A 12,827-nucleotide genomic window follows, 5' to 3' on the forward strand; every position below is an offset into this window, starting at 1 on the left:
GGGAGCACGGAGTCTTACCAACTGGACCATGAGGGAAGTCCCTCAATGGCATTTCAATGGCAACACATGGAACATTTATCCCTAGAGGACAGCCATTACAGTAATGTTCAGGGATGCTAATGCTGTTCTCAACAAAGTATTTCTTGACACTTCCGGTGAAGAGAATGTGTGCTCTAAGCTCTTTTGGGGATACAGGGGCTGTGATCTCATACAAATAACAACCCTCTTCAACGTTGCTTTCTTCTCAAAACTTTGGAGCTTGTCTTCAACATTATAACAAGAAATTTATGGCAACCCAACTTTATTTAGTTTCAGTCACCAGTCGAGTCTAGTTTTCAATTAACCAACTAAGCATAACTAGAACCACTCCTAGATACCCAAACTAGTACTTTGACTCCAAAATCTCTGGTAAGTGTTCTCAGATCAATAAATTCTTCTTTCCTTGGTCCTGAACCCTTATAATCTATTCCTACACATATTCCCCAGCTTTTTGCTAATGCAACTTAGCAAAATCTTGCTATTCTTCTTGAATGTAATCTTTCTCTTCCTAGATTTACTTTGTAATTGGTCCCCTAGAGCATGCTAGGTTCTGACTCCGTTTATAGGTTTGGAGTTAGTGAGAAGACACAGGGTAGAAAAGAAGGAGAATTGATATCCCTGTGCAAGATGAGGTCTACATTATCTATTACTGTAAACAAATTTCCTAAAATTTAGCAACTGAAAATTACAAGCATTTCACACAGTTTCTCTAGGTTGGGAAACTGGAAATGGCATAGCCAGATGGTTCTGTCTCAAGTTCTCTCATGAGGTTGGTGTCAAGATGTCAGATGAGGCCCCAGTTATCTGAAGGATCTTCTCTCAAGATGGCTCACTCACTACCTGGCAAGTTAATGCTGGTTGTTGGCAGGAAACCTCAGTTCCTCACCATGTGGACTTCTCTATAGTGCTGCGTGAGTGTCCTCACGACATAGCATCTAGCTTTCCCCATATCTAAGAGAGAACAAAGAGGAAAATGCAATATCTCTTATGACCTAGTCTCAGAAGTCACACACCATCATTTCTGCAATATCCTATAGGTTACAAGGTCAGCCTGTTCATTGTAGGAGGAGACTGGTTACCATAAGGTCTCTATTGGGTTTCAAGAAAGGTAAGACCAGCCTCATCAGGCGAAGAAGGGAGCTGCCTCTTCAGGCAAGGGACACTCAGCGGAGTTTGGCAACACAGGACACCATTTTTGGAATACTACACTTTTCTAGTCAGTACCCTAACTTCCACATCAGAGATCAAGTGAGGTTGTTAATTCTACCTCTGTCATAATGCAGCATTTTACTGAAAAACATTCTGCTTCTAATTTTTGGTGTGTTAGACCTGTATCTATATAAGAGATAAGGGATGTTTTTAGGACAATCATAGAAAACCCCTGGTTTTCTAAACATGCCCTGAGCTAAAAATTTGAAATCTTGAGCCTATAATTTTCTTTAACTTTTCTAGCACAGTTAGAAGCAGCCTACACTGTCCCTGCCCTTGTATTCCTTGAATCTTCCATAATGGTCTAACGCAGCAGCCAGATGGTCCACCAAAGCCTTGCCTTTAATAGGCGCTTCATTCCAGATGACCCAAGATGATAACTTTTTTTAAGCAAAAATGGAATATATTTTCTCATGTAACTGAAAAGTCTATGGATAGACCTGAATCCAGGGACTCAAATCATGTCAATAAGAATCCATCCCTTGCCATCTCTTGGCTCTGCCTTCCTCTGTTGTCTTTATTCCCAGAGAGACTCTCCATGCGATGGCAGAGATGGTCTCTGACTTACATTTTAGTAACTTAGCAATCCATAGTTGAATTTTTTTTTTTTTGGCTGCACTGTGCAGCATGTGGGGTCTTAGTTCCTCGACCAGGATCGAACCTGCACCCCCTGCAATGGAAGCTTGGAGTCTAAACCACCAGACCACCAGGGTAGTCCCCGTAGATGATACTTTAAATAGCTGTTTCTCCATTATGTGTCATGGACTAACAGTGTCCACTAATAGTAACCAGATCCTCACTGCCTTCAGATACATCCAGTTCATATAACTCTCTTCACATTCCCATTTTCTTGAAATTCAATTGTTTACAACTTTTCTTATTACTGCATCAGTCAGTGTTCAGTTGCATAATACAGAATCCAGTCTAGTACAGGCAAAAAGAGGTCTAAACAAGGAATTGAGTGCTTACAAAATCACTGAAAGGACTGGAGGGGCAAGCTCTAGGTCCAACTCCTTGGAACAACTTCCAGCCCTCACAAGCGCTCTGTTTCTACTGTGGTTAGAAATGTTCCCACTATCATTGCTGTAGGAGACAGTTGCCATTGATTATCACCACAGAACTGTATTACCTTCGCCGCTGCTGCTGCTGCTGTTTTAGGAAATTGCTAGCTCCAGAATCATACACATCGCCTCTGCCAAATCTGTACAAGCAAATTAGACCCGATGTATTTTTCCTCTCTCCTCACATGGCTCAGTTCTGTATTCATTTCTCACAAGATGCATCGAACAGAATCACATCTGGAATCCTAACTGAAAAAGAGTCTGAGAAATGTCACTTATTAGCTGTCCAGCTTCATAGCATATTGTGTACATCAAATATTATTAATCTGTAGAATTGTTAGTTGCGTCTGCTATATTAGATTGAGAGTTCTTTAAGAATACAGATTAAATGTTATTCATATTTCGGATACCCAGCCTTCATCAGTGCCTCCCTTAAACATAATCTCACAATTAAATACAATAGTACTTTACAAATTTTATGAAATATTTGCTAAGAAGCTTTGTATGTCTGAGTAAAGACTTGTCCTTACACAATCCCTCTTTCAGGCAGAGTCTACTCATTTCCTCCACCTTTACCCCTTACTGAAACTGAAATTTCCTTCACGTCATTTCCTCTCCTATGACACTTGGAATACAGCATGGTAATTGGAAGGATCAAGGTTTTGGAGATCAGACAAATTTGTGTTTGAATTTACAATGACAATAGTAATACTTACCTCACAGAATTGTCATAAGGATTAAGTGAGATAATGTAATAAAGTACCTGGCATATAGTACACACTTCAGAAGTAGTATGTAATACTATTAAAATGTTTTCTCTTACCTCTTACATGTAACTCTGGAGTTGGAAGGAACATAAGAGTTATCTAGTCCATCTTCCTAATACCCATGGATAAGCCCAAAGCTAAAGGAAGTGAAGTTTTATATCTGTTTCTACCTACCCCACTCTTCACGGCTTGACTGGCTCATCTCCTATGTATTGACATAACTGTGTCTTAGATCCCTCACAGATACTTGTTTGAGTAGATTTTTATCTTCCCTTTGAGTGAGACTTAGTATGGAATTATCTTCCCCGTTCAATTGGCCCAGAAATAGCTATCTAGTCCTGATCATTGGACATTGAGTCTCAAGGACAACTCACCCCATATGTCTCATTCTGAAAGGGAAGCTTTTATCTGGCATTCTGGAGTCCAAGACCTCCCTTCTAGATACCAGAATGTACAATTTGGATGCCCACTTTTTATCTCATCATAACTGTAGATCGGCCCATTTTTAGATAGTGAATCTCCCCTATATTGCCGAACCTCCCTTTGCCATCAGCCAGGCTCAACATGGTGGCAGGGTCTAATGCAGTGGTTTTCAACTGGGTGATTTTTTGCCTCCCAGGGGACATTTGATAATGCCACAAAACATTCTTGGTTGTCATAGCTGGGGGGAATTTTGCTGCTGGATCTAGTGGGCACAGGCCAGGGATGCTGCTAAACATCCTATAATGCACAGGACAGCCTCCTACAACAAAGAATTATCTGACCCAAAATGTCAATAGTGTCAAGGTTGATAAATCCTGGTCTGACTTTAGTCCCCAGTCTTATACCCTAAACCTTGTCTTGGAGTGTCATAACTCACCAGGAAGTTCTGAAATAGGACATCTTTATCATGATGTCATCCCTTATCATTCCTGCCCATAGCAACTTCTTCCTCTGCCTTCTATAAGGCTTTATTCATTTACAGTCTCCTAACAGCCTTCTTTTATTTCTTCTGTGTTTGTACATTGTCTCTCCAAACAGGCTATAAGCTCTTCAGGACAATAGCCTGATCTCCCAGTTTTAATAAATCTATTAAAAAAATTAAAGAGCCTGAATTCAGACCAAATCTTTCAGAATAACCCCACTCTCTGGACAAAGGTCCAGAAAGAAGAAGAGGGTCCTTATCTAATTGAAATATTTAACCTACTTGAAGTTAAGCAAATAAAATCTCCTTGGCTTTATGGATCTCCATCTATTCCCACCCATTCATGAGAGTTCTTGGTTTTTATCTTGGCTTTTCCTCTGATTTCTTTCCTCTGAGAATTTCTCTTCTGCTTATGCATAATTGTTCCCTTCACTAATACCCATAGCAATTTGTACTTCCTCTTTTATAACATATCACATTTGAATTTTTTAGTGTCTTTCTTCACCAAAAGGCTTTTAGATACGTGAAGACAGAGACCATTTCTGCCTTCTTCATTATTATATCCATAGCAGCTTAGCACAATGTCTGACACATAGCAGGTAATTTCCCTTGTTGTTAGTGCATTTGACAATTTTGTTTTCAAAGTGAGTTTCATTAAGACACACTGGATTTCAAAAGGAAGTTCACTAAAGAAGCTACAAAAAGGAAAATTCAAATTTAGAAAGTATAGCCTCCTGTTCTAACACAGGTTGATTGATGCCCAGGCTCATGAGATTTGTACCACAGCCTACTTGAGGGTGCCACTCACCTAGAGTGACTCCTAGGTGCCATTCACTTCTTTTGTCCCCTTCCTTCCTTGAAGTCTTAGACATGTAAGCCCCGGGGAAAATTGTACATGAATTGATACTGGGCTCTTTTTTGGATGAAGTGCTGCCCTTCTTTTTCACCTGGTACCTATCAGCAGTTTATCTGTGCATCTACCTGTAGATCCTGTGCATCTACATGCAGCAATTGGATCAAGGGTGATGGCAGTCCTCTTCAGTCAATGAGGAACAAAAATCATGCACTATTCTTGTTTCCACAGGGCCATTTCTTCCTAATTGTCTCCCTTGGAAAGATTGTTATGCTGCATAAAATTAAAAACTCCAAGTCAAGCTAAATTTCATATATCACCTCCCCTTCTAGATTTTCCTATCATAAAGGATTGGTTAGAGAGAGATTATTTTTTTTAAACATGTTCAATGTTACTTGTTAGTATTTATATTGTTCCTCTGATCAAAAGGGACAAGGCTTTTGGGGAGCAGAATTTGAGGGGTGGAGTTAAGGGGAAGCTTTAAAACTCCCTGAATTCAACATGCTGCCATCACAGCATGTAGTGGATTGGATTCATCAGCTTCTGAATCTTGGCCTTCTGGATCCATCTGCCCCTCCAGTTTGACCTGGGCCAGTTTTTGTCCTTGGCTTTTGATATCTCTCTCTCTCATTTTGTGATTTTGCAATTTGAGAGAGAGAGATTTCATTTTGCAATTTCTGCACAATACAAAGGTGCTCAGACAAGGAGTCAAGATCTTCTGAAATCCACTGCTCCCCTATACACTAACCAAGCTGTTGGTATGAGTGAGGGTATTTGTCCCACTATATAAGCTAGCAGAGGTCCTTCCTCATTCCCAGGGCTTAGTATCAGCCAACTCCTGATATCTAGAGTAATTCCCCAGCCTAGTGGCACACTTCCTCTTCTTGGTTCTTAGGTCAGGAAGGTATCCAGCTCTGGTTTAATTTACCATGGAGTTACCCCGGGGCTCTTTCCTCATTGACCTGAGGCAGTATTTTTTTTTTAATATTTATTTATTTATTTGGCTGTGTTGGGTCTTATTTGTGGAATGCAGGATATTCGTTGCGGAATCTTTCATTGCAGCGCTTGGGCTCTTCATTGCAGCGTGCAGGCTTCTCTCTAGTTGTGGCGCACGGGCTTAGTTACCCTGTGGCATGTGGGATCTTAGTTCTCCAGCCAGGGATTGAACCCGAGTGCCCTGCATTGGAAGTCGGATTCTTAACCACTGGACCACCAGGGAAGTCCCGACCTGAGGCAGAATTAGGGGATGGTATAGTTTAGGCTCTAGAACCCATACAGCCTAGTCTCAAATCCCGGTTCTGCCACATATTCATTTCTGTATGCTTCAGCTTCCTTGTCTGTGAAAGAGAGAATAGTATCAACCACCTCCTAAAGTTGGGTGCACACTTAAAACATTTAGAACATACTTTGCAACAGAGTAAGCCCTTAGTGTTTGTTGATGATTATTACTTTAAATTGGCCCATGACCTTACTGGGGAGAGGTCCACATTACTGCTACCAAACTAACAATTCAGCAAACGTTTCTTGAATGACCACAGTGTGCCAGCCACTGACCTAGGAAGAACATAGAGATGGAGCAGAAACTAATGCTGGCTTTGTTTCTCATGAGCTGCTTTTGGTCTATAGATGGTAATGATGGCAAAGGAATAGATAGTCATTCACGGTTGTCGCCATTGACTCTTGAATCCAAGAAAGAATGTTTACCCTTTGACTTCTAATATTATCCTACAATCTGTTTTCTCTGAGGAAACATAGATCATGTTCATAGATAATGATCTTCCTTGTCTCTCTCTTAAATTTGCCAGGGACTGTCAAAATTATATCTTTTCCTATTTTCCTATAATTAAAAATAAATAATACTCTATGTCTTTTCCCAATTCTTGGTTCTCCAGGTTTTCAGAAATCATAACTTTGGACCTTGAAATGACTCTGGTCCTTTTTTCCCCCCTCTGGTTTTGATTTGGTTGTCTGTTAGTATATGTGTGTTTGTCCTTTGGCTCTAGTGAGATGTGGAAAGGTGAGCTGTAATCAGAAAGGTATGAGTGAATTTACGTTTGACTACATAGTATATACTTATCTAAGTCTCTTTCTTAGCAATTGTTTCCCAAATCCAGCTGAATTTTATCTCTGGCTTGCAACCATAGTGAAAGAATGCAGAAAGGAGACAAAACTTTTAAAATGTTCTGTCCAGAAGATAACAAGAACTTTTCTAAAACAAAATATGAAGTTCTAGTATAAATGATGCTTGAGAGAAAAAAAAAAGATACAGTGAATTAACTAAAAGTAAAGAACAATCCTTTGTTCTGGTTTATCATTCTTCACCCAAAACCAAGACATTTTGTTGATTTGTGTACTCTGATAGAGACTCTCTCTTCTAAGGGAGGCGAGGAGTCATGGACAGGTTCTGAGCTCAGCGGTGGGAATGTGAAATGGAGATGTGCAGTGCTCTGGGACAAAGATTAAAGTCCCTGAGACAGTACTGGGTAACTGTGGATCAGCGCTGGTTCACCATGATATCTTTGCTTTCAGTTTTGAGTTCCTTGGTGATTCACAAATGTTCTCTCTCTCCACCCTTTATCTAATCAGCCACAATAGATTGTAACTGTCAACCAGAGAACAGTGTATTTATGGCCAAGGAAAGGTAAGTATTTGGTGCAATAGCAACCAAAATTCATTTTGTTATGTATAGGTCTACCACACCATCTTCAAATTTCTTTCCCTTTTATTTTTTCTATTTTTTAATGTTCATTTATGTATTTATTTATATTTATATATTTGGCTGTGCTGGGTCTTAGTTGTGGCACGCAGGATCTACATTGCAGCATGCGGGACCTTTTAGTCGCGGCATGTGGGACTAGTCTCCTGACCAGGGATCGAACCTGGGCCCCCAGCACTGGGAGCACAGAGTCTTAGCCACTGGACCCCTAGGGAAGTCCTTTCTTTCCCTTTTAGAATTGGCTTACTATTTTCTCTCTATAAAGCAAATCATTATTCAACCAATGCGAATATATTATTTTTAGTAAGTCATTAATATTTCAATAATTTTTTTGTTTTGGCCACGCCTAGTGGCATGCGGGATCTTATTTCCCCAACCAGGGATTGAACCCGCGCCCCCTACAGGGGAAGCACGGAGTCTTAACCACTGGACCACCAGGGAAGTCTCAATATTTCAATCATCTTTAGAAGCACACAAATCATCCTACCAAAATTATTGATAGAATGGCTACTACAATTTGGGCAATTTTTATGTAAACCAGAGCAATCACATATAATGAATTTATAGTTTGGTGGGTAAAAATGAACACTCTTCTGTATTTTAATTCCCAGTTCAGGGACCATAGGAGGCAACCAAATTTAAAAGAAGGAAAGGGAAAGTACTTGGGCAGGGAACTGGGTCTCCTGGTTTCTAGACCGTTTTGTGCAACTTCAAGGGCAAAACCCTAAATATAGATCTCGGAGTACTTCAGTCACATCATCTGTAGAACTGTGATACTACTACCTACCCTTTACCATCCCCCCTCAAAGATATCATGATCTGAAATGGGAAAGTGCTTTGGACTTCTCAGAAAAACAGTGCTGCAAAGCTTTGAAACATTATTACTATCATTATGATTATTGTCATCATCCTCATACTTGGTTCTTATCATTATTGATCCTTCTTTCATCAGAGAAACTCAAATAAGATTTATAAAGAGAAACATATGGGGCTTCCCTGGTGGCATAGTGGTTAAGAATCCACCTGCCGATGCAGGGGACACAGGTTCAAGCGCTGGTCCGGGAAGATCCCACATGGTGCGGAGCAACTAAGCCGTGCGCCACAACTACTGTGCCTGCACTCTAGAGCCTGCAAGCCACAACTACTGAGCCCACGTATCACAACTACTGAAGCCCACACGCCTGGAGCCCGTGCTCCACAACAAGAGAAGCCACCGCAATGAAAAGCTCGCGCACCGCAACAAAGAGTAGCCCCCGCTCGCCACAACTAGAGAAAGCCCGCGCACAGCAACGAAGACTCAACACAGCCAAAAATAAATAAATAAAATAAATTTATTTTAAAAAAGAGAGAAACATGTATTCATATAGCACATCTCTAGGAAAATTCAATAATTCCTATATACGAAATAAGTAACTAGCTTAAGTTTTCGAACAGGTTAGTAGATGATCCAGAACCATAATTTCACTCCAGTACATATAAATATATATACCGGTTCTCAGAGCAACAGCAGAAATAACCCATCCCCTGGATTTTTAAACTCACACCCTAGTAACTGAGTGTTTAAATGTCTTGCATACCTATACTTCCAATTAAAAATTTGACCAGCTTTTAAAATTAATCATCAACTTTCCAAAGGTAGTGAGAGAATGGGATTAATTTCAGCTTCTCTTAAGAAGACAACTCAGCCTGACCACAATAGTTTCCTAATTATAGAGAGAGAGGGTGAGGGAGAGACTCAGGGAAGAGCTGCAGTTTGAGTCCAAAGGCAATCTACTGGCAGAATTTCTTGTTTCAAGGAGATCAGTCTTTGTTCTATTAAGACTTTCAACTGATTGGGTGAGGCCTACCCACATTACGGAGAGTAATCTGCTTTACAAAGTCCACCAATTTAAATGTTAATCTCATCCAAAAACACCTTCACAGAAACATCCAGAATGTTCAACCATATATCTGGGCACTGTGGCCTTGGCAAGTTAAAGTAAAAAAATTAATCATCACAGCTGATTTGATTATATTATTCAGACTCAGGTAAATGGTTTAGTGGCATTAAACAAGTACCATACATTATTTTAATTCTGAAAACTATATATTCTATTAAGAGATGAAGCATAAAGTAAAGAAAAACCACTGGAATAAAAGTTTAAAGAAAATAGACATGCACAAGTCAGTTAGCTTCTCCAAATCTCAGTTTCCTCATTTGTGAAATGGAAATAAGAATATTTCTCCTGCAATGAAAACATTGTTTAAAGAGTAAACCTGAGCACTTTACAAATTATTATCAAGTGTATATAAGTATCGATGCTCTGGACATGTGTACTTACTGCCCTCCAAAACGTGATTAAATACTTGGTTTATGGCACTGAAGTATCTATTTTCAGTTCTATAATTTACATTTTCAAGAACAATGATTCTTTAACTGCATTGTTTTAGCACACTTTTTGGTCACATTAGTTGTAAGATGTACTGAAATTAGTATTGTCACTAATAAAAATTATATAAAGTACCAAAGTTTGCAAATTATTTTCTTATTTAATAAATTAGAGTGGATGCAATATTATCCCTATAATAGCTTTCTTAGTAACTTGCATTCACATATGCTTTTTTACTTTGGAAAGAAAGGAATACTAGGAATTGCACATGAAGACTATATCATCTAAGTTGCCACTACTAGTAATCTTTTTTTTTTTTGGCCGCGCCTCGAGGCTTGTGGGATCTTAGCTCCCCGACCAGGGATTGAACCCAGGCCACCACAGTGAAAGCACCGAGTCCTAACCACTGGAGCGCCAGGGAATTCCCAACTGCTAGTAATCTTGATCACCTGCCAGCAGTGTTTCTTGCAGATGAACATTACCCATTCTCTAAATTTATTTTTTCTAAAAAAATTATGAAATGCAGTGAACTGAAAGCATCAGTTATCCTCCTCTACTTAAGGCTCAGGTGTGTCTCTGGCCCATCTGATAAAGAAAATTTTGCCCTGAAATGGGCCTCCCATTTCCAGCTTACAAGTCCTATACCCAAAGGTATAAGAGGTATCCATATTGATGAAGTTCAATGAGAGCAGTCATGCTGCTATCTATCCATTTAAGAACTTTATAAACACTATGTTTGACTTAGGAAAAAAAACGGCAAAGGGAAAAATACTAACAGGCAGGATCTTGGTTTATTTCATTCTGTTGTCCTAACAGTATGCATCATAAGCAAGACGATCACATGTCTTTACCTGGTATAGTCCTGGTTTATGCCCACTGTCCCAATGTAATTATTAATGGCATCCTTTCTTACCCAAAGCATAAAGTGCTTAGAACTGTTTATCGATGTATACCCAACTTCTAGTATTGTAAAAGCATGTATTGTGTGCTCACTAAATATTCATTAAATGAATGAATGATGATCCAACTAAAGACTGACCTGTGAAATAGAAGTCCAAGAATTTAGCTTTGCACTAAAATGTTATGAGCACTGAAGTGGGCTGAATGGTAGCCCCCAAAAGAAATGCCCATGTCCTAATCCCTGAAACTTGTGAATATTATCTTATATGGCAAAAATATAATTAAGGATCTCAAGAGAAGGAGTTCCTCCTGAATTATCTGAGTGCAATCACTCGCATCCTCATAAGAGAGAATCAGAGGGAGTTTTGTGACTCACAGAGAAGAAGGTAATGCCAAGACAGAGCAGAGAGAAATGTAGTCCTAAGCCAAGGAATGCCAACAGCCATAAGAAGCTGGAAGAGGCAAGAGATGGATTCTCCTCTAGAGCCTCCATAGGAAGTACAGCCTTTCCGACATATTGATTTTGGACTTCAGACCTACAGAACTGTGAGAAAATTAATTTCTGTTGTTTTAAGCCACCTACTTTGGGACAATTTGTTATGGTAGCCATAAGAAACTAAGGCAAGCACCTTATACATTGCATGCAAAAGTGATAAAAAAAAAAAAAAGGAATATCCCCATTATGGTTACTCATGTTGCTATAGGAGGGATCTTGGTGCACTTGGGAAAGTATGAGATTCTGCCACACACGAACAATTATTTTGGAAAAGTAATTATTACCTCTTTCAATTTCCCTATCTGTAAAATTGGGGAAATGACACTTCCCTGCTTACCCCACATGACTTGTACTGAGACTCAAATGAGAGAATGTATATTCTTGTATTCAATAAATATTTATTGATGCCTATTATATGTCAGGAACTATTCTGCCTATTATATGTCAGGAACTATTCTAAGTACTGTATCTAAAGTACAGTGAACATGACAGACAAGTTACCTGCTGTCATTGAGCTTACCTCCTAATGTGGTAAGCAGATAATACACAAGAAAGAATGGAAAAAATCATTTCAGATAGTGACAAGGACTATGAAAAAAATAAGTGGAGTAATGTGATAGAGTGCCTGGAAGAGGAAACATTACATAGGGCGATCAGGGAAGGCTTTTCTACAAAGGTGACCATAAGCTCATAAAGCTGAGACCTAAATTTTGAAAAAGAGCCAGCCATGTAAAAAACTGGAATAAGAAATTTGGGAGCAGTGGAAGTTGAAAAATAAGTAGCCATAGCCTTTGCATGTTCGAGGAGTACAAAGCTTTGCATGAACTGGGTATGTCTGAAGAATAGAAGAAAAAAGGCCAGTGTGACTAAAGCAGAGAGGTCAAGGAGGAATATGGTAGGAGACAAGGTCAGAGTGATAGTCAAGGGCTGGATCATGTAAGGCTTTGCAGGCCACAATGAGAGTTTGGATCTTACTGTGGATGTAATGTATATCCATGATCAAGGGCTTTAAGCACAAGTGGTGTTATCTGATTGACATTTTTAAAAGATGACAGGCTTGTGGGTAGAAAACATAGTGGAGAGTGAGAGATGAAGTTGAGAGACCAGTTAGGGGGCTACTGAAGTAATCCAGACTAGAGATAAAGGTGGTTAGATTCAAGTGACAGCAAGGTAGATCAAGAGAAGTGGACCAACTTAAGATATATTTTGGAGATATAGCCAATAGAATTTCTGATGAATTAGATACAGGAGATGAGAGACAGAGGAATTAAGAATGATTCATAGGTTTGGGGCCTTAGCAACTGGCAGATGGTGATCAATGGGGAAAACTATTCTGAACATGTTAAATTTGAAATGCCTATTATATATCCAAGGGGAAATTTCAGTAGGCAATTTGATATATATCTATAGCTTGCATGGGGCGGGGTGGGAATGAATCAGAGATGAAGATATGAATTTGGAAATCATCATCATATGAATGGTATTTACAGTCATAGGACAGATGAATTACCTA

Source organism: Globicephala melas, chromosome 8 (genome assembly GCF_963455315.2).
Source record: "Globicephala melas chromosome 8, mGloMel1.2, whole genome shotgun sequence".
Lineage (NCBI taxonomy): Eukaryota > Metazoa > Chordata > Mammalia > Artiodactyla > Delphinidae > Globicephala > Globicephala melas.